We start from the raw sequence: 20,605 nt of genomic DNA, 5'->3' as shown, positions 1-20,605 counted from the left end.
AGAATATTATTTAAATCCAATCTCTGTGGAGACAATATCATACTATACTATCTTTGACTAGCGAGCACAATTTAAGTGTGTGTTTTGCGCTCATCAAATTTGGCGTCGTTGCCGGGGATTGGCAATCAATAGTGTTTGAACTAGTTTGTAGTACTAATTCAGGAATTTATTTTATATATTTTTTTATACTTTTATTTTGTTCTTCACGGGTTTCTCCTCCGTGTGCAGGGCAACAGATTAAGTCCGTAGTGTATGACACGATCTTCTTGTAAAGAAGTAATACCTTACAACCCAGAATTGGAAAAACACCTGCGGCAACTGAGGAAGGAGAAAGAGTTCACCGTAAGGTTCTTGGGGAAAACTTTAACCCAAGAACACATGGTTAATAACGATGATAATGAGGTAGAGGCGGATGCAAGGATAGTTGTTGAGGCAGCCCATAGAGCTGCTGAGGAAACTGTCGAAGACAATAGGGGTCGAAGATTCAATCTAAATCGACCCTTGATTGATGACCAGTTCGAGAATGCGGTACCAAGACTTGGTAGAGAATTGGGTGACTATGCAAGACTAGTCTACAATCAAGGATTGTTAAGTGTTAGACCACCTCCAATTGCAGCCAATAATTTCGAGTTGAAGCAAGGTTTGCTTCAAACCATTCAAAACAGCTGCGTTTTTAGAGGGAAGATGAATGAAGACCTAAACACGTATCTGATGGACTTCGAGGAGATTATGAACATATTTCAATACAATGGGGTGTCACAAGATGTAGTGTCTTAAAGGACATTCCCCTTTTCACTTAAGGATGATGCGAAGCAGTGGCTTCGAAGCTTGCCAAATGGGTCAATTAGAATATGGGAGGAAATGACCATACAATTTCTTGATAAATATTTCTCCTCAGCTAAGACGGGCAAGCTTAGAAGAGAAATCCATAACTTCTGCCAAAAAGAGAATGAAACTATTTTTGAAGCATGGGAGAGGTTTAAGGAAATAGTTAGAAGGTGTCAACATAGCGGAATTGAACTCTGGATGCAACTCCAGGATTTTTGGGATGGATTGACACCGACCTCGCGTAGAACATTGAGCAATGCAGTTGAAGGCCCCTTTATGAAGAAGACTCCAGAGGATATAGTTAATATTCTGGATGAGTTATCTGAAGATGCTAATCAGTTGCCCTCTGATAGTGTGGATAAAAGAAAATCAACTGGTGTTCACCAAGTTGATGCTACTACATCTGTGCAAGTATACCTTGATGCTATGGCTAAAGAAATATGAAATCTAGTTGTAGCTTCGATGCAAAATGTACACCACGCAGCTTGTGATATATGTGGAAGATGACACCCTACTCATGAGTGTCAAGCCTCAACTGAGGAAGTGAATGTTGTAGAAAACTATAATTTTAATGCAATGGGTCAGAGGCACCCCGGTTTTTCATGGAGTTCACCTGGGGTACTGCAAATGCATGGCAACAAAACAACCCCAGATTCAAGGAACAAGGAGCTCCAGATTTTCAAAAGCAGTAGAGGCAGCAGTATCAACCTCCATAGTCAAATCAACCCAGCATGGAAGATCTTATGAAAACCTTTATTATCAAGACGGATGAGAGGCTTGATGCCCATGATGCAGCTATCAAAGAATTGGGTACATTATTTCGAAGCCTAGAAAGACAGGTTAGGTACTTAGCTACTCTAATGTCTGAGAGAGCCCCAGGAACACTCCCGGCTGATACAGAAAAAAATTCCAAAGAAACAGTGAATGTTGTAACTTTGAGAATTGGGCAAGTGTTGAAAGATCTCACCCCAATCCACAAAGATATGAAACATGAAAAAGAAAGCGGGGAGCAGCTAAAAAGTGGTGTTGAAAAGAAGAAGGAAGAAAACTCGAGAAGGGAGGAACCTGAGGCGAGCAAGCATATGTTTGTGCTTCCTTTTCCCCAAAAGTTAAGTAGAGAAAAGCTGGACAAGCAATTCGAGAGATTTCTAGATGTGCTGAAACAGGTTCATATAAACCTACCATTCACAGAAGTGCTCTCACAAATGTCGGCTTATGCCAAGTTCTTGAAGGAGATCCTGACAAAGAAGAGGAAAATAGAAAAGACCTTAGTGGTCAAGCTCATAGAGTATTGCAGTGCAATATTTCAAAACAAACTCCCACAAAAGTGTGGAGATCCAGGGAGTTTTACCATACCTTCCTCTTTAGGTACTACTAATTTTGATAAGTCTCTATGTGATTCTGGTGCCTCAATTAATTTAATGCCTCTATCTATTTATAGGAAACTGGAGAAGGAGACTGGAGAGATAAGGTCTGCACCAATATCCTTACAGCTGGCACACCAAACAACTCTAATACCTGAGAGAATAGTTGAAGATGTCTTAGTTCGAGTAGATAAGTTTGTATTTCATGTGGATTTCATAGTGGTTAATATGGAAGATAACAAGGAGGTCCCCCTCATCCTAGGAAGACCATTCCTAGAAATGGGTAGAGCAATATTAGATATACATGAGAGAAAACTCATGCTTAGAGTGGGCGAGGAGACTGTGACTTTTGAGATGGATGTACAAACCGGGGTAAAAAGAGAGAAGCTAGTTGCTAGTGTTGTATGGAAAGTGAAGGGCAAAAACGAGAACGTTGCAATGAGTGAGGAAGAAAAGTGTGGGGTGTACCCCAAGAAGGCCGAGAAGAAGCTACCTGCATGGATAATTTAAAGTGTGGGGTGAGGATGTATATATGTATAGAATGTATAAATGTCTATGTGTATGTGTGTTTGTGTGTTTTTGTAATTCATTTGATTGAAAATTTTAAAGTTTTTTACTTTTCCCGACGATGAATGTCATTCGACAAGTTTCTTGAGGGATTAAGTTGAAAAAAAAAAGACAAAAGTTTTTTTTTGGTAGCGTATGAATTCCTCCTTGGTTTTTCTTTGTGTTGCGGTTCTTTTCCAAGGGTTTTGTTTGAACCGGATGTAGTTAGTTTTTATTTTTTGTTTAGGATTAGGAAACCTTGTGCTGTGATTTGTAATGAAAGCAATATCTCTTGACTGTATTATGCCTTGAGAATAGTAAGTGCTGTAGTTGTGATACTTATCCTTAGTTTTTGACTCTTGTATAAGCATCTTAAGTTATATGATCTTAACTTTGTTTAACTGCTTTGACTAGAGTGTCTCGATGAATCCGATCCCGAGTGAGTTATGTGCCATGTGTATATGAGGTTTCATGTATTATGTGCATTGAATTTGGTGTATAGAACTTGCCCCGTGTGTTTGCAAAGCGAAATAGTAGTTTTATTCAGTCTTGGAAGTGATATAGGCGTCTCTTTGTTGAGCCAGCTATATATTTTACCCACCAAATTATTATGTATCGTAGTTAACCCCGTTGAGCCTGTAATCTTTTTTTTTGGTAACCACATTACAAGCCTTAACCTTTTGTTTGAATTGACCATCTATTTGAATCATTTACCTCTCGTGAGCACGTGAAATTGGTATGAATTTTGTAAAAGTTGAAGTGTGGGGTGGTTGGTTTGGCTTTTGAGTGGAACTATTGAAATAAGGAGAAAGGTGCAATATTGTGAAAAAGTATGAGCCACTTGAATCGAAAAAGAAAATGAAGAAAAAATAGTTTATATTCATTGATAATGGTAACTCTTGATGTATTTGTGCTTAAAGAAGTTGGGAGTTGACATATACGGATGTGAAGGTGGAGTTATGGTTTGACATAAGTGTGCGGTTCAAAGGTTAAGTATATGTATTAAAAGTGCTTAGGGAGGTGTAGTTACTCTTATATCTAAATGTATCCTACCTGTCCCGCAACCTACATTACAATCAATTAAAGTCCTACTTGATCCTTGACTAAATAAGCTCGATTAGTAGAGTAGTACACTACGGGCAAGCCTATGATGCATCTTTTGTGGCATATGGTTGTTGTTTCTGAGAGTGAGTAAATTCTTTCTATCTTGAGTTCCTAATTATTCTTAACTTTTATTGTGTATGGAACTACTCTCTATTGTTGGGTAAGGGCACTTGATTCATGAAGGAAAGGTATTGTCATTGACCTCTGTGTTAGAATAAGTGAGCGAGTTGTGAAAAATACGTGGTGCTTTCGAGTTAAATCATGAGACAAGAATGTTACGATATTGTGCTTAATCTGTTTTATTATTATTGGTGTGATGAGTTAGGAGACTTATTTAAAAAGGTCGTGTCTATGTGAAGTGTAGTTTGATTGCTCGAGGACGAGCAATGATTTAAGTGTGGGGTATTGATGGTAGGCTATAATCCCGCATTTTAGTCGCTTATTGCACTCTAATTTACTGCACTTTACTTATGTTGAGCTTTAATTAGTAGTGTTTTATACTTATTATGTATTTTATGCCGTGTAGGAGTGATTCCGAGTTATTTAGATGTTACAGAGCAAATCTGAGCTATTTGGAGGTTTGAAGTCTGAGTAGAAACCTAAGGGATTAAACCGAGATCGCGTTCGGTAGTTGAGTACCAAGTCCGGATGTCAAAACTGAAAAAAATGAATTACTCTAAGAAACTTACACTTTCGCGTCGCATGGGGCGGTGCGGCAGTGCAAAATGTTCCCAGAAAATGTTTTGCAACTCGTACTGGAATTCGCCACAAGCGCGGCGCATGCCGCGGCGCGATAGTACAAAAATGTTAGAGTATCTTCCCATTTCCGCTAAAAAATAGTATTTTCATCCGGGGATTATTGGGGGATGGCTTAAATACATGGAAAAATACCATTTTCTGGACTTTTGACATATTTTCGACCTAAGGAGGCTAAGGAGGAGTTGGAAAAACACAAGCACAAGGATTTCATCATTTCTTCCTCACTCAAGATCTGGGTTTGGATTGAATCTATGTTTTCCTATACTTTAATTTCATTTGTGAAGAACTTCTCCATGTCTATGGAGTAGATCCAACTGGGTTTTGATGGATTTGGTGTATTGATAGTTGTTTTTGGATTATAACTCTATTTTTATGTATTTGAATCATTTTGGAAAGATTTATTTGTTGCATCTATGTTATCTTGTTCTTATAATCGAGAGAGGCATAACTTGTGATATATTTGCATTATATTGTTGGTTGAGTTCATAAATTCTTTTAAGTAATCGAAAGAGGCTAGTTGAATCCTTGATTAAACCTAGTTAGGAGAATAATCGAAAGAGGTCGTCCTAAAGACTAATCCATTACGAATTCTTGTATATCTTCACCGAGCTGAAATTGGTTCATATTGTGAGGTTGAGACTTAATCGAGAGAGGAGTTTCTACTAAGCAATTGTACTGATAATTAAGTGGATTTGAAAGACTCACTTGAACGTTAGAAGTGAATTATCTAGAGCTAGATCCCGAATTAATTGTCTTTCACCTATCCTATCAACCTATATTGTCTCCCATTGATAACTTCCTAGCTTACCTTTGTTGCGATTGTTATTAGCCAATAACTGTAGATTTTAGTTTATTAATTATATAACTCATTGTTGATCCTCCTGGATAAAAACCAAGCTACAAACTACGAGAATACTGTTTAAATCCAATCCATGTAGAGATAATATCATACTATACTATCTTTGACTAGCGAGCACAATATAAGTGTGTGTTTTGCGCTCGTCAATTCTGCCCCTCATGAATAGGTTGGTTTACCACCTTTTCATATACAACTACATGGACAATGACTTCCTTCTCTTTCAATAAAATTTCCTTACCATATAAACAATCACAATCACAAATATCATGCTCAAGAAACTTTGCATTAATAGACTCAACGATTCTAGTGCCATGCCCATGACAGAAAAACCTAAAACCTTTAGAGTGATCAGGATCATTTATAAAGAAACAACTGGTAGTTTAAGGATCAGTTTTTTTTTTTTCCGTGGGTGGATAAATCCGAACTCCAGATGGACATCCCCAAATGTGAAAATGATTCAAGCTAGGTTTTCGGGTTGTCCATATAGTTTAAATAGAGTTTTCAAGACAGATTTTGTTAGGAACTCTATTCAGGATATAGCTAGCTATTTTTAAGGCTTCACCCCTAAAGAGACTCAGGTAGGCTAGTCCTTGACATCATACTTCTCACCATTTCCATGAGAGTACGATTTCGTCTTTCAGCCACACCATTTTGCTCAGGAGTACCTGGCATGGTATATTATGCTACTATCCTACATTCTTGCAAAAATAAAGCAAAATGCCCCATACATTGACGCGTTATTGTTATATGTGAGCTCGGACATATAGATTATGGATTGTTGACGTCGTTGACCTCTTGGATAAGATTTGGAAAGCAACTTTAGGTAAGTTTATTAGACTTACTCTTGTTCGAGGGATTTTCTCTAAAAACATGACCTCATATAAATTGATTGTAAATGAGAATTCGTGCTTGTGGGGACAAGCGAGTACGGGTTTCACCATGTGTTATAAATTATTATGCATATAATTTATAAAGTGCCATTTGGTTTTATAAAAAATTATTAAGAATAAAATCCTCATTTTGAAATTTATTGGAGAAATGGCACTTGAGATGAAAATGTTATAAGTTTTACTAAAACCTTATTTTGATGTTAAAGGCATGAAATGCGACTTAAACGGAATTTTCGAAATTGTTCGTCAAAGTATGATGTTGAAATGCTATTTTGATGAAAATGATATTTTAATGGTAATTAAGCTTAAAGCTAAATGTATAAAATAACACTTTGTTTAAAAAGGAAATGGGATCGTTCTCATAGTTTTAAAAGCTTTATGCGTATCAGTGAATTGAATTACGTGTTACATGTATTCAAGGTTTAAAAAGGGGCAATACTTGCCAAATTTTTAAGAATAGATATTGTGAGGCCTATAGGTGCCATGCTATTTTATTTTGATAATTACAAATATTGTGGGAGTTACTGGTGGAGACCACCGAGATTTGTTCGAATGTTGAGTTTGTTACCATGAAACTACACGTGCTGGTGTAGGGACACATTTCAAGGTTAAGCCGAGATTTGTAGGATAAGTCCCCCAAGAGGGGCAAATGTGATTTATTAGCATGGTTGAGTTAATTCGTGTGGCACTACGATGAGACGACCTAAGCAAGTAGGGTATATGATACTTGTCGCTAGGATGATCACCTAGTTGACATTATTCTTATATCGGTGTCGGTGTAGTGCTCCCGGTGAAAGGTAAAAGAGGATTTTCTTATGTTTAGGCTTAAGGAGCCGAAAGTGATTTCAACGACTAAATGCAATTGAAATGGTTATGTATGCTTTTTTATTAAAATCTAGGGTTCATACGAATGATTTAAAAGTTTATATCATGGTTTACATTTTACTTAAAAATGATAAAGAGCATGGTTGATATAACTATTTACCATTTTATACTGAATATTGGTTGCACTATTTTTGTAAAGTCTTGTCCCAGAAACTTGAGTTAGAGAGAGTCTATTACACTTATTGAGTACGTGACGGTATACTCAGCCCTCCAGGGCTCCCTTACTTACATGATTTCAGGATGAGTTGTGGTACATGATGAGCAGATGAGGCTAGGATGACTCTTTCTAAAGTATATGGTGAAGCATCACTTCTATTTTGTGGTAGTTGTCATATTGATCTTATTTTCTTTTAGTTAGGGATTTTTTCCAAGTGTTTAGTTTATCCTCGTGCCTTAGAGATTCCATCGATAGTTATTCTTTTTGGGTGTAATCGATAGTTATTCCTTTGACATGCATAAAAGAAATCTAGTTATCTTTATGTATTTCTATTTATTAAAAATGGCTGATTTAAAGTTTTTGTTTCATGCATAGTTTTAATTATTTAAAATAGTTGTGTTATGATAAGACTTTCGCATGCATCTATTAGGCATATAGATGTGTATTCTAGTACAGGTTGGTTCACTCGGATCGGGTAGTATGCTGGTCACGTAGTTTTGGGTCGTGACAAACTTGATATCAGATCACTAGGTTCTAATTCGAGTCCTAGGAAGTCTATGGAATCGTATCTAGTAGAATTTTTCTTACCAGTATGTTGTGCACCACACTTATATCAGGAAGGCTATATGGACATTATAGGAAATTCTCATTCTCTCTTCTTTTTCTAGATCGTGCGTTAAAGCTTGAAGCAATAAGAAAATTTTCAATCTGTATCAAATTTTCGACGAGATTAGCAAAGAAAAGTGATGAATATAACGCTTATTCAAGTAATAACACTAGTTGCTGGAGGAGTATTGAAGAAGGTGATTATGGCCCTTGATGTGAATATAAAGGCAAAAGTCTCGAATGGATTGAAAAGGGTACAATCCAAATAAGCAAGTAGTGGATTGGAACAGTTAGCTAAGGGCTACTAATTTGTCTAAAGGAAGATGAGATTTGAATATTGTTGAATGTTATTTTAATGACATTGAGAATTGCGGAAAGTTTGTGATACCAAAATGAGAAGGATGATCCTCAAATTCTTCTAAGGACCAAATAGACACTCGGCATGACGAGTTGTAGTGATTGTCGTGTCACATGAGCTAGTACTGACACGAGGAGGGGAAAAAAAGAAAGAAAGAAAGAAAAAATGCATAATCATAAGGCAAGAATATTCAAACTATGCCATATGGTGACGACGTGTGGAGTATTAAAGCGTGTTTATGCATAAAGAAGGCAACCTGAACTACATCAATAGTTAATGACCACTGACCAGTGCATATATACATGAAAACAGTGTAACAGCGTCTAAATGGATAAGTGGAAGACATGTTAAGGCATAAGGTATATAAAAAGCATAATCTTGAAGGTTAAAGGAGTAACATGGATTTTCTAGGAAGGTAAGACGTTATGAAAGGACAATATCAAACCTGTCGATATAAGATATATCTCATTTTGATGTTAATAAATTACGAAAATGATAAGGTTTATGAGAATATGCTCTAAAACTCTTTTATATGGGCCAATGTAGCGGTTGAGTGCGGAATGATTAAATTCCTTACGTTATAAGGGGGTTGAATATGTTAATGTAACGAGCCGGTCGGTCGTTTTGAGAATTTAAGTCTCGTTCGGCAGCATAAGGCAATGAGCAGCTTCGTATCATGTGTATTGACTTGCGTGCATGGTTGAATTCAATTATCGGATGATTCAGAGTGATTTGGGACACTTAGTCCCTAAAACGAAAGCTTAAGCTTTAGAATTTTGACCGTAGTCGAAACTGTATGAAGACGACTCCGGAATGAAGTTTTGTCGGTTTCGTTAGCTCCGTTGGGTGATTTTTGACTTAGAGGCGTGTCCGGATTGTGTTTTGGAGGTCTATAGCTCATTTAGGCTTGAAATGGCGAAAGTCGAATTTTTGGAGTTTTTGACCGGAAGTGGAATTTTTGACATCAGGGTTAGATTCCGATTCTGGAAGTTGGAGTAGGTCCTTAATGTTGAATATGACTTGTGCGCAAAATTTGGGGTCAATCGGACGCGATTTGATAGGTTTCGGCATCGGTTATAGAAATTTAAAGTTTGAAGTTTCAAGTTCATTAAGTTTGAATTGGAGGGTGATTCGTGTTTTTAACGTTGTTTGATATGATTTGAGACCTCGAGCGAGTCCGTATTAGGGTATGGAACTTGTTGGTATACTTGGACGGGATCCCGGGGGCCCCGGGTGTGTTTCGGACGAGTTTCAGATGTTTTTCATGATTTTGAACATGTCTGGTTCTGGTGTTTTCGCACTTGCGACGCTTTGGAGAGCAGCTGCAGTTCTGCTTCTGTGTGAGCCTAGTCGCTTCTACGGTCACAGTGTCCTGGAGGCTCGCTCGCTTCTGGGGAGGCCGCCAGGCCGCTTTTGCGATCCTGCAGTCGCACCTGCGAAGAATCTCGCTTCTGCATTTCCCCCTTGCGCTTCTTCGGTGCTGCTGGTGCGGCTGTAAATCCGCATATGCGGTTTCAGGCCTGGCTAGGTGAGTTCGCAGATGCGGACTCGTTCTCGCAAATGCGTGTGCGCAGGTGCACGTCCTTGTCCGCAGATGCGGAAATCCTGGCAGAATCATTTAAGTCGAGGGTTTGGCCATTTTCTTCATATTTTGAGTTTTAGACTTCGATTTTGGGAGTTTCCTTGTGGGTTTTTCAAACAAAATGATTGGGTAAGTGTTCTTCACCTAGAATTTAATATATTCCATGATTTTATCTTCATTTTTATCATTTAAATTGTGTTTTGAGTTGAGGAGAATGGAGGTTTTTGAAGAAAAATTCCAAAATGAAAAATCATGATTTGAGGAACGAAATGGTATCGGAATTTGATAATTTTAGTATGGTTGAACTCGTATCGGAATGGGTGTTCGGGTTTTGTGAAATTTATCGGGTTCTGAAGTACGGGCCTGGGGGTCAATTTTTAGATTTTGATTAAGATTGAGCCTTTATGATCCGGAATAGTTTCTTATGAGTTTTATTTGTACTTTGAAATTATTTTGGTAAGATTTGAGCCGTCCGGAGGTCATTTCACCCGAGAAGTTCATTTTAGAGTATCGGTTTATCTTCTTTAAGGTAAGTATATTGCCTAATTTCATGTGGGGGAACTACCCCTTATGATTTGAGTTTTTATGCTAATTATAGTCCGTGTAAACGAGGTGACGAGTACGTGCTCGAACTTATTTGTGGAAAGTTGGCCTTTTAGAGTTTTTAGGTCCTTGTATTCACTTATTATGTAATTGTTATGTTATGAATACGTATCTTAATTACTAGTTTCACATCTATCCGCTTTAATTAGAATTAATTGCTTTATGATCCGCCCTTGATGCTTATTTGAGTCATTTGTGCCTTAACTGAAATGATTATCTCTTCTATTGCCATGTTATCTTTCCTCTAACTGCTTATCTTTATTTGAAGTTATAATTATCTCTTTTGTAATTGTTCATCCTTAATTGAATTTGTTGTATCTCTTTCTTAATTGCCAACCTTAAAAAAAGTTAGATATCCTACATTTTAGTTAACTTGCCCTTATTTGGAATTATTCGCCTTGAGTTAGCTCCCTCGTTGTCGAATTGTACATTGTGGACCGTTGTTACATAAAATTTCCTTTCTTGTTCAGCTGTTCTTATTATGACTAGCATTCTCTATTGTGGCCACTCCTTGTGAATTAATTCCTCATTTCCTTTGAGTTCTGCAATTTCTGAGTTGATTTATTTGTCGTACCCTTGTATTAGTGTTATTGTTGCTGTTGTACTTGTTGTTCTTGCATATTTACTTTGGGACTACGAGGAGGTACCTCGGGAGATCCTCATGTCTTGCATATTTACTTTAGGACTACGAGGCGGTACCTAGGGAGATCCCCCTGTCTTGTATATTTACTTTTGGGACTACGAGGTGGTACCTCGGGAGATCCCTTGTTGAGCATTTACTTTTGGGACTACGAGACAGTATCTCGGGAGTGCCCTTTGTTGACATCTCTTTGTTATAGGGTTGCACGAGGTTTCTGTCGTGCTATTGTTACTATTGATATTTGCACATGCGGCATGACAAGGCGGGATATATATATGTGGGTTGCGCATGTGGCGAGACAAGGTGGGAACATTATTATGCACGTGTGGCGAGACAAGGCAGGCATTTATTTTACTATTGCACACGTGGCGAGACAAGGTGGATATGTCAGGGATTGATTTGTGATGATTTGTGATGGCCTGGGGGCATTCTTGTTGTTGATATTTGTGTAGTGGTACACTTACCTGTGTGAGCTTTATCTTGTGAAAGTTGTGAGAAAATAGTCTACGTGTTGTCCGTTCTTTTCCTTATGCTCACTAGCTGGTATGAACTATGTTAGGATACTTGCACAAGCATACACGTAGTTAAGCACTCTTATCGAATAAGAGGTTTTCTTGATATTGTTGAATATAAATGCACACCCTTGCTTACTTGCCTTCTATGTGAGAATGACTCTATTTGGCACGCGAGTTGTCAGTGCGGTTATGAGGTATAATGAGGGCACATAATGCCAAGTATTAGGGTTCAGGTATTGAGACCCGTGAGTTGTGATAGTCTGAGGTTCGGTACCTCGTGGAGTTTATTGACTAAAACCCGGTGTGAAAGCTGTCGCACTGTTGAGTTGTTACTTGTCCTTTCTTTATCTGTAATTATCGGACTTAGGCTGTGTTTTCGTTCATTCTTCTATGTCATTATTATGGTGTTCCGCTGATAGTTGTTGTTTTCCTTCCTTATCGCAATTACCGTATTAATTGCCACTTCGCGTAGTCTTTATATAGATATCATCCTCTGTTATTTCTATACTTATACTTCTTCAGGATATTTAGTCCAGTAGGTGTCTTGATTATACCTCGTCACTACTCCACTGAGGTTAGTCTTGACACTTGTTGGGTACCTTCATGGTGTAATCATACTACACTTCTGCACATTTTTGTTCAGATCCAGGTATTTTCGAAGTCAGTTGATCATTAGCTAGCTGTGCGGACTGTTGCTGTGGAGACTCAAGGTAAACCTGCTGCTGCGTTCGCAGGCTTCAGAGTCACCTTCCCATTTTGTATTCACACTGTTTTACCTATTTTCAAAAAGTTGTATTTAGAAATTTGTAGCAAATCTCTGTAGAACTTATGACTTGCACTACCGGTTTTAGAAATTATAAACTTGTATAAAGAATTCCATTTTAAGTTGTTAGATGTTATTTATTATGGTTGTTATTCAGTAAATGTTAGGCTTACCTAGTCCCTAAGACTAGGTGCCATCATGATACCCAACGGAGGGAAAATTGGGTCGTGACAATTGAATGGGTTGTAAATACTGCATGAACGACTTAAGGCTAAAGAGCTAGAGAGCACTAATGATACATTCTAGAAGTCGAAGGATTTCAAGTAGTTCAAAGATTTGCACTATCTTATGCATCCTAAATGTGTTGTGTTGAGAATGAGGCTAAAAATATCTTATAAGACATGAAGGTGCTCATTGTGTAATCACGTATTGAATTCGATGGGTAGTAAGGGTATGCCCCGAGAATTTGTGTATGTGGATGTTTTTTTGAAAATTTATATGGTATATGCAGATAAACCATGAGTTGCTTGCATATATTATCGTGAAAATAAGATTTACTGTGAAAATTTGCACGAAGATGGTATACCAATTTCTCGTGAAGTAGTCGTACTTGTTCAAAATGGTGGAGCATGGACTCAAGGGCGTCAAGAAGTCGTACTTTCCGATGATATATTTATGCTCGAACTCGGAGGCGTAATGGAGTAGTATTTGCAGAAAATGTAGGTGAACATGGACTCATGAAAAGCGCAATAGAGTTGTACTTGCCAAATGTATATTTGAGCATGGACAAAGGAGCGTGACGTTAGAAAGTCACGAGGATAGTACAATTATAGAAGGAATAATGTGTTAATCATACTTTAGTTATAAGAGCAGAGAAAGATGACACTTAACAACATGAGTTGCGGTTTGAGGGTATGGTACTTAAGCATGAATATTATGTGCGCACACTCGGTGCGGGATAAAATAGGAAAAGATTTTTTTTCTCTTTCTTTCATTTTTTTTCAAATGCATTCTTATACCAGAAGTGGATTATATGGGTTAGGACATGGTACCCAAGTGAAAGGCAAAATAATTGTGGGAGTACAAGTTTTTAAAGGATGTAAGTATCATCTAGATCACATTAATAACCAAGTGTTGAAGGCCTATATGTTGAGGTAATATTGCAACAATAATAACTTCTTAAAGTAAGAGGATAGAAACACAAATATCGACAATCAAAAAATTTTGGTATGTGTGTGTCACAAATTTGGTAATAGTGGAGAATGAATATCTTTCCACGAATTAAACTTATTAGTTGTGGAATCAATAGGTACTCTAGTTGCAAGCACCATGAAGACAAGGAGATAAACTATGTATTAAGATAAGACAATATCGAGCTAGACTTTTGAATAAATAACGAAAAGTCTTAAATGAAAGTGGACGACCTAAGAGTCTCGAATGGATGGAAAATTAATGGGATAAAATCCCTAAAGAGGGGAGAAAACGGGAAAAAAAAATTCTTAAGTATGAATTTAGTTAAAGGCTTGGAAATGGAGAATGGGTTATGTAACATTACTTTAAGTGTTACGGCGAACTCGTAGTTATAGAGGGGATGTAGGGATGAAAATACATATGTAACATCTCAAGCATAGAATTTTTGAGATCTTTGTCTCGCAGAGGGTGAAATGGCGATCTGTTGGGTGGATGTCACCTAGAATGTGAGTTTAAGAGTTATGACGTGGTATTCTTAAAAGGAAATAGTGAAAAAGTGTAACGAGACTTAGATGGTAAAGCATACTCCTTGAGGTGAGTGACATTATTAGAAAAAGTGGGGTTATACGTGAATTTATGTTGCCACCGGACTACCTTTAGCAGGTCTGATCTTCTATTTTCCTAACTATAAAAATATGTGGGCGACAAGACACGTCGTGCAATGAATGAGGTAATAACCTTAGAAGTAATGTCATTTTGTATTTTAGATAGGAATGTTTAGATTTTGAGAATGATGGTTTGAATTACGAGAAAGAATCAATAGGGATTCTTCATATGCAAGTTTGTAGTTTAGAAATTAAATATATTGCTTCAGCTAAAATATTATAGTGTAATCATGACTTCGAGGAGGCCACTTAGGAGGCCAAGATGAATAGCAAAAAAAAAAAATCTGATGTCCACACGCGACTGCACGCATGACCTTTTCTAGAATTTTAAATTTGGTGATGATCATGTTATTCCATGAGAGAATAAGTAAATTGGTTACCTTGATTACGAATTGAGATTTAGTACATTTATGTAATGTAGTTGATTCACTTATTGCCTATGGTGGCTAGATTTTCTTTACATTGTAATAGATTTTAGTATTGTGATTTCGAGAGTGGTTATTTGGTGGTATTTTGAGGCATTAAAGGTCATAAAATATTTATTGATATAGTTCGGGTGAGTAGATCCATGTGGGGCCTTTATATTATATTCTTCTGGTTCGCTGGCACGTGAAATTTTTTTCGATAAGCCTAGAAACAAAAAAAACTCTGTTGAAATTTTTGAAAATATAGAGAGTTAGTCAAATTTTAAGAGACTAAAGATTCAATATGTAAAGGAAAGTTTGGATGATAAACTTTTGGACTTAAATGCGACCAAAGACTAACATTCGAGATTTACCGGATGAATTAGAGTTAAAACTCAAGGATTGACCTTCGAATGGTGAAATAAAGATTTTTGTGAAACTTTTGAAATTTGACCTAAGTGTTAGACACTTAGTTGATTTGGTTTGTGTTGTTGTGACGTGTTATTGATAGATGTGAGCTCGGACATGTAGATTATGGATTGTTGACGTCGTTAAACTCTTGGGTAAGATTTGGAAAGCGACTTGAGGTAAATTTATTAGACTTACTCTTGTTTGAGGAATTTTCTCTAAATACATGACCTCATATAAATTGATTATAAATGTGAATTCGTGCTTGTGGGGACGAACGAGTACGGGTTCACCATGTGTTATAAATTATTATGCATATAAAGTGTCATTTGGTTTTATAAATAATTATTAAGAATAAAATCCCCATTTTGAAATTTATTGGAGAAATGGCACGTGAGGCGAAAATGTTATAAGTTTTACTAAAACCTTATTTTGATGTTAAAGGCATGAAATGCGACTTAAACGGAATTTTTGAAATTGTTCGTCAAAGTATGATGTTGAAGTGCTATTTTGATCAAATGATATTTTAATGGTAATTAAGCTTAAAGCTAAATGTATAAAATAACACTGTTTAAAAAGGAAATGGGATCGTTCTCATATTTTTAAACTAGGTGGTGATAACCCGTGCCAGCAGCACAGGCCCAACATTGTAAATTAAATAGTAGCTGGCGCATTCTTTTATCTGCCTTTGAACAGATTTGCTATAGTACAGCACCAAGATAACCTGTTATGAATCCAAATGTATGAATCATACATTTGTTGGCTGGATTGTCTTCGCATTGTATCCTCTCCATCGGACCAAAAAATAGAACCGATGACCGCCTGAATTAGTTGACAAAACAACTATAAATGGCACTTGGTGCTCAGCACTGCCACAAGTCTTCTAATGATTTACCTACTGTATTTGGGATTTGGAACAGACTTTTCAGTTTTGATTCTTTCCTGTTCAAAACTTCCCTGTTTCAAATTAAACCAGCACGCCCTGCATAAACAGCTTTCGAATCTACAATTTGATAATTGGTTAGTAGTCATTCAGGTTTTCTTCCTCTACGTACCCAAACTCACGGTACATTGCAAGATTTAGGAGTTCAGATGCCAAACAAACATGTACGGTAAGTGTGATATTGACATGCACTCATATTTATTCTCGGTCAAAGATCTTATAGTCCTTTTTGGCTCACTCCAATGAGAAGCCACTCACTTGATCTTTCAAAACCCTGCAAACAATGGAATATTTACTAACTGATAGTATTGAATAAATATAATACATAAGTATAACATAATACTTTAAACCTGCGAACCATATTGTTAATTATTGTTCTGTTTTAGCTTTTTAGGAATACTTATGAAATGTTGTCTCATTTCTTTCTAATATAAACCTCGGTGATCCTCATATTATGGAACAATGTTTTAATTCGTAGAAAATATTGTATACTCACGGTCGCAATTGCTAAATGATTGTCAGTTAAGCATTTAAACTTATATAACATTCAGTAGATCTAAAGATGCTAAAACAATAAATAACTGTATGTTATTTATTGTTGGTTAGACTAATTTACAAAAGTTTACTGCTCCTCAAAGTGTAACCATCAACTATGTTATGCGAACTCTTCAAAATTTCTGCCGCACCCATGTCAACACATGGGTGTGGCCATGTGGATGTGTGACCCATATCGGATTTGGTCAACTTACCTTGGGTTCTTTAACTACATTCAGTGACCGAGAAGTATAGATTAAATGGTATTTGTTGTGATGTTTGGGTTTATGTCATATATATATATATAGTTATATAAAGCATGAGAATGATATTCTATCACGCGAAATATCTTATGAATAAAATAAGACTCCTTTCATTCTTTTATACTTATACCCCCTCCCCCCTCTTCTTAGCTGCTCCACTAATGAGATATCACAAGAAAACACTCCAAAAACGTTCGTAGGAGTCGGTTGTCCAGAACTACTACCCTATAGAGTACAACAACTTCCTCTAGGAGGAGATTTTACATTTTCATACAACTGAGAGTCATCATGAAGTTATCATTTTGGTCGAAGAATGACATCGAACAAAGCATAACCATCACCAGAGTGCAAGAGATGACTCAAAATGTTGGTAAACTCTACTTGAAGAGCATCATCAACAGTTGATTGTGAGCACAATTGATTGCAAAAGGAACCAGTAAGCTAGAGATGAACCAAAATAAACTCTACTGGAAGAGCATCATCAACAGCAGAACCAATAACATTTCAGAATTATTTGAAGTTGGATAAGGTGAGCAATTTCCAATGAAGAATTAACTAACGAATTACGTTTCATCCAAAAAGACCAAAATTCATCTTGAGATTCTTTGATCACAACTTGTAAGACAAATCAAAATTTCCGTAGAAACTATCAAATACTCGTTTGCTCCTCAAACTTCTAGTATAGGAAAGGTAACTACCTTAGTACTTGAGGATAAAAGCACCTAGAGTCAAGTAAGAAAGACAACTATAATGCTCGATATTTCATAAATGACGACATAAAAAGAACCATGTTAAGTAATTTTCTGTTTACAAAGGGAATAGCCACATAAGGACAATATTGCATGACCACAATATAAACTCAACCACCATATTACCAGTAAATAGGAAGTAACAAATTCTTGTCTCCAACTCCTATATGCCTACACATCATGCACATCAGTAAGAAGTAAATTAGGACAACGTGGAAGATATTTTTGTAGTTACATAAACAGAGGAGAAAGAGAGTCCTAAATTGTGGAGAAAGAAGAAAGGCAAAAAGCTTCTGTTGACAATATATTTTATAACGTCCCACACGTAAAAACACTTAATATAGGAAAAGTGGTGGTAGAGAATGAAGATAGATTACATGTATTAGAGGAAGGGACTTTCATCAATATTAGTCCTCTTGCATAAGTGTCACTTGATCTGATTATCGCGTAACTGCATATAGTGTCTTGAAGAGGAATTCAGAAGTGAGACAAAATAATGAGAAAATTGGTGATATCTGTCGACTACTTTGATTATTTGTATGGTTGCAACAGTAGAATGCAAAAGCTTATCTAACTTCATGCTTGATATCCGGAGCCCCTAATCGCCAAGCAATTGCTACTGTTGCAATCCCAAGAATCCACCAACAACAACCTGCATTAGATGCATCATCGTTTTCTGTAAAATTCCAATTCTTAGCCCTTGAAGCAGTTAGCTTTCCTCTACCTTCTAAACTTATTTCAAAAAGATACAAAGTACTTCTAAGAAGTAAGTAACATATGCTACACACATTTTAAGTAAAAAAAATATAGGATATAAACAGCTAATGCATAATACCACCACCCTTATTGTTTTAAAAGGTAAACCCCACGATATTTCACTTAGTATCAATATGCTGGTAATATGCTGGTTGAGTTTAACTAAGCAATATTTAACATTGCCAATAATTAAACAGTTAATGTTTCTATAAATATCGAGGCAAAGCACACAACTTGATCTTTTCCGAGCTTTAGGGCTTAAGCGGACGTGTAACAACATTGGCTTCAAAAATTATATCTCAAGGCGCATCTGTCCAAATGCACATATTGCATCAATTTCCTGAAACTACGACCATTCAAAAATAATACCTAAATTGCAATAGAGCATATTAGAAAGGTTATTTTGAATCACACGCGATGATATTGGAAACCAAAAGGTTTATCAGGGTGATACTGTGATCCAATTAAACACTTAATGTTAATTAACATGTTTCTTTACACATGGAGATTAGACACAAAATAAAATACCAAAATAGGCAACTGGATTAAATGGCCATAACTTCATAGAAACATATTTGCCTTCCTCCCCCTCCCTCCTCACATTTCCATGTCTAAACCAAAAATTAAAAGGGGATTCAAATATATAGCGAGAGTAAATGCTATTAAAACGATTAAGAGCAAATAATTTATAAGAAAACGCCCTTTTTCCCTTGTGGGTATAATAATCATAATCTGTATGGGGAATTTTTTGATAGAGAAAGGAATACCTGAAGAGAAAGGGTCTTCAGTCATTTTTCACTACAGATTCAGAAGCACCAGGTTAATCCTCAAGATCTTTTATGAATCAGCTACAGAAGAGGATGAATAAATCCAGAAGGCAATGAAAGCAAGAAGATTAAAACGATGTAGAATATTTCAGAGAAAGATAAGGCATTGATACGTGCCTTTTCCTTTTTAAGGTCAGAGGACACGTATCTTAGATGATGCATTAACAGTCCAAAAGGAACTGGATATTATGCATCTCTGTTAGAGGAAAAGGAAAATTCATATCAATAGCTAGATTTTGCTAATTTTATAATATCCAAGAACATATTGCAATCTCATATATAAACTCCAAATGCAAGGAAGTTCATAGATAAAGTATTATATCCTAACCCTGAATCTGAATGTGAAAATTTACATATAACAACAGTCAAACATACAATAACAAAGAGCAAATTTACATGCCTTTCTCCATCTTGGTCCATCTTTAGCCATAATATTCCTGCAAAAGGAAGAAAGAGTTCAAAGCTAAATTCTTTCTATAACACAATTCTGATTTCATAAAGTTTTGATAGCTTATGTGGACAACTGTAATATGAGCTTCAATCCACTTTAGAACCTTAGCCTGCCTCTAAGAATTTGCCCCTGGGAAAAAAGATGTTAAAACACATTAGGAGGTATTTTCAATTTATCATACTCTGCCATGTATGAACTTACATATTGACAGAACGTAATTGAAAACGTTTTTTTCATTCACCTGATACTTCCTCGTTGAAACAATTGGTCCCACCACCTGAACATAATTTTTGAAATCTCTTGGAACCTTAAAGCAGATAGATACGGTTCAGAATCAAAATCAGACATTCAAAATTAATATTTCCACATATAAAATAATTCAGAAATAAAAAACACATAAAGTGATCTGTATATCAGGCTAGACCTACGAAAGTTTTACAGTCACAAAATATTGTGATAACAAATAAATATAATACGCACCAAAGAGATAGCAATTACACCAAAAGGAAATTGCAGAAGCAAACTCACAAAACCTAGAAAAAGAAGTCGAAGAAGACATGCAAAATATGCCGATAAACGCAAATCAGATACTCAAAAAAAATTCCAGCAAAATAATAGAAATGGACCCAAGAGAGATAGCAAGAAAGCGATGAACCAGAGAAAGCAGGAAAAAGTTGCAATATTAGGTAAAGGTAATATATTGTCTGTGTTGGATTAAAGACACGTGGAATCAGCATGCTTTAGAAGCAAATGGAAGAGACACGTACTCTTTTCAGGGCAAAAGTGCATTGGTAAGCTGTTACACGGCGCCTTCATGATATTTCTTGGAAGGGCGACGTAAGGCTAAGCAACCGATATCAGTGCGATTGCTGTCCGCCAACTGAGGTCCCCTCCGTACGCTAGACTAGATTGTCAGTGTCATACGGAAAAACCAATGTCGTGATCAATTGAAAGA

At 36.5% G+C, this 20,605-nt stretch overlaps 1 long non-coding RNA gene and 1 other non-coding gene across 5 annotated transcripts; both read right to left on the bottom strand.

Moving 5' to 3' along the window:
- Nucleotides 1-909: 909 nt before the first annotated feature.
- Nucleotides 910-1,016, bottom strand: LOC142172340 (small nucleolar RNA R71). The gene has a single exon (XR_012701701.1). It is a non-coding gene; the product is annotated as a small nucleolar RNA R71 (small nucleolar RNA).
- A 14,741-nt stretch (nt 1,017-15,757) lies between these two features.
- LOC107797001 (uncharacterized) lies at nt 15,758-20,332 on the bottom strand. Of its 4 annotated transcripts, none has more exons than XR_012701317.1 (5): nt 20,131-20,331; nt 19,892-19,957; nt 19,140-19,779; nt 17,994-18,268; nt 15,758-16,344 (listed from the first exon to the last, which is right to left on the bottom strand). It is a non-coding gene; the product is annotated as an uncharacterized LOC107797001 (long non-coding RNA). The 4 variants fall into 4 exon arrangements; XR_012701318.1 differs by lacking the exon at nt 15,758-16,344 and adding an exon at nt 17,436-17,787; XR_012701319.1 differs by lacking the exon at nt 15,758-16,344 and having other exon boundaries at nt 17,895-18,268; nt 19,140-19,636; nt 19,724-19,779; nt 20,131-20,332.
- Between the last annotated feature and the right edge of the window lie 273 nt (nt 20,333-20,605).

The sequence above is a fragment of the Nicotiana tabacum genome, chromosome 17, assembly GCF_000715075.1.
Source record: "Nicotiana tabacum cultivar K326 chromosome 17, ASM71507v2, whole genome shotgun sequence".
Classification (NCBI taxonomy): Eukaryota; Viridiplantae; Streptophyta; class Magnoliopsida; order Solanales; family Solanaceae; genus Nicotiana; species Nicotiana tabacum.
This window is presented reverse-complemented; position numbering and strand designations above follow the sequence as displayed.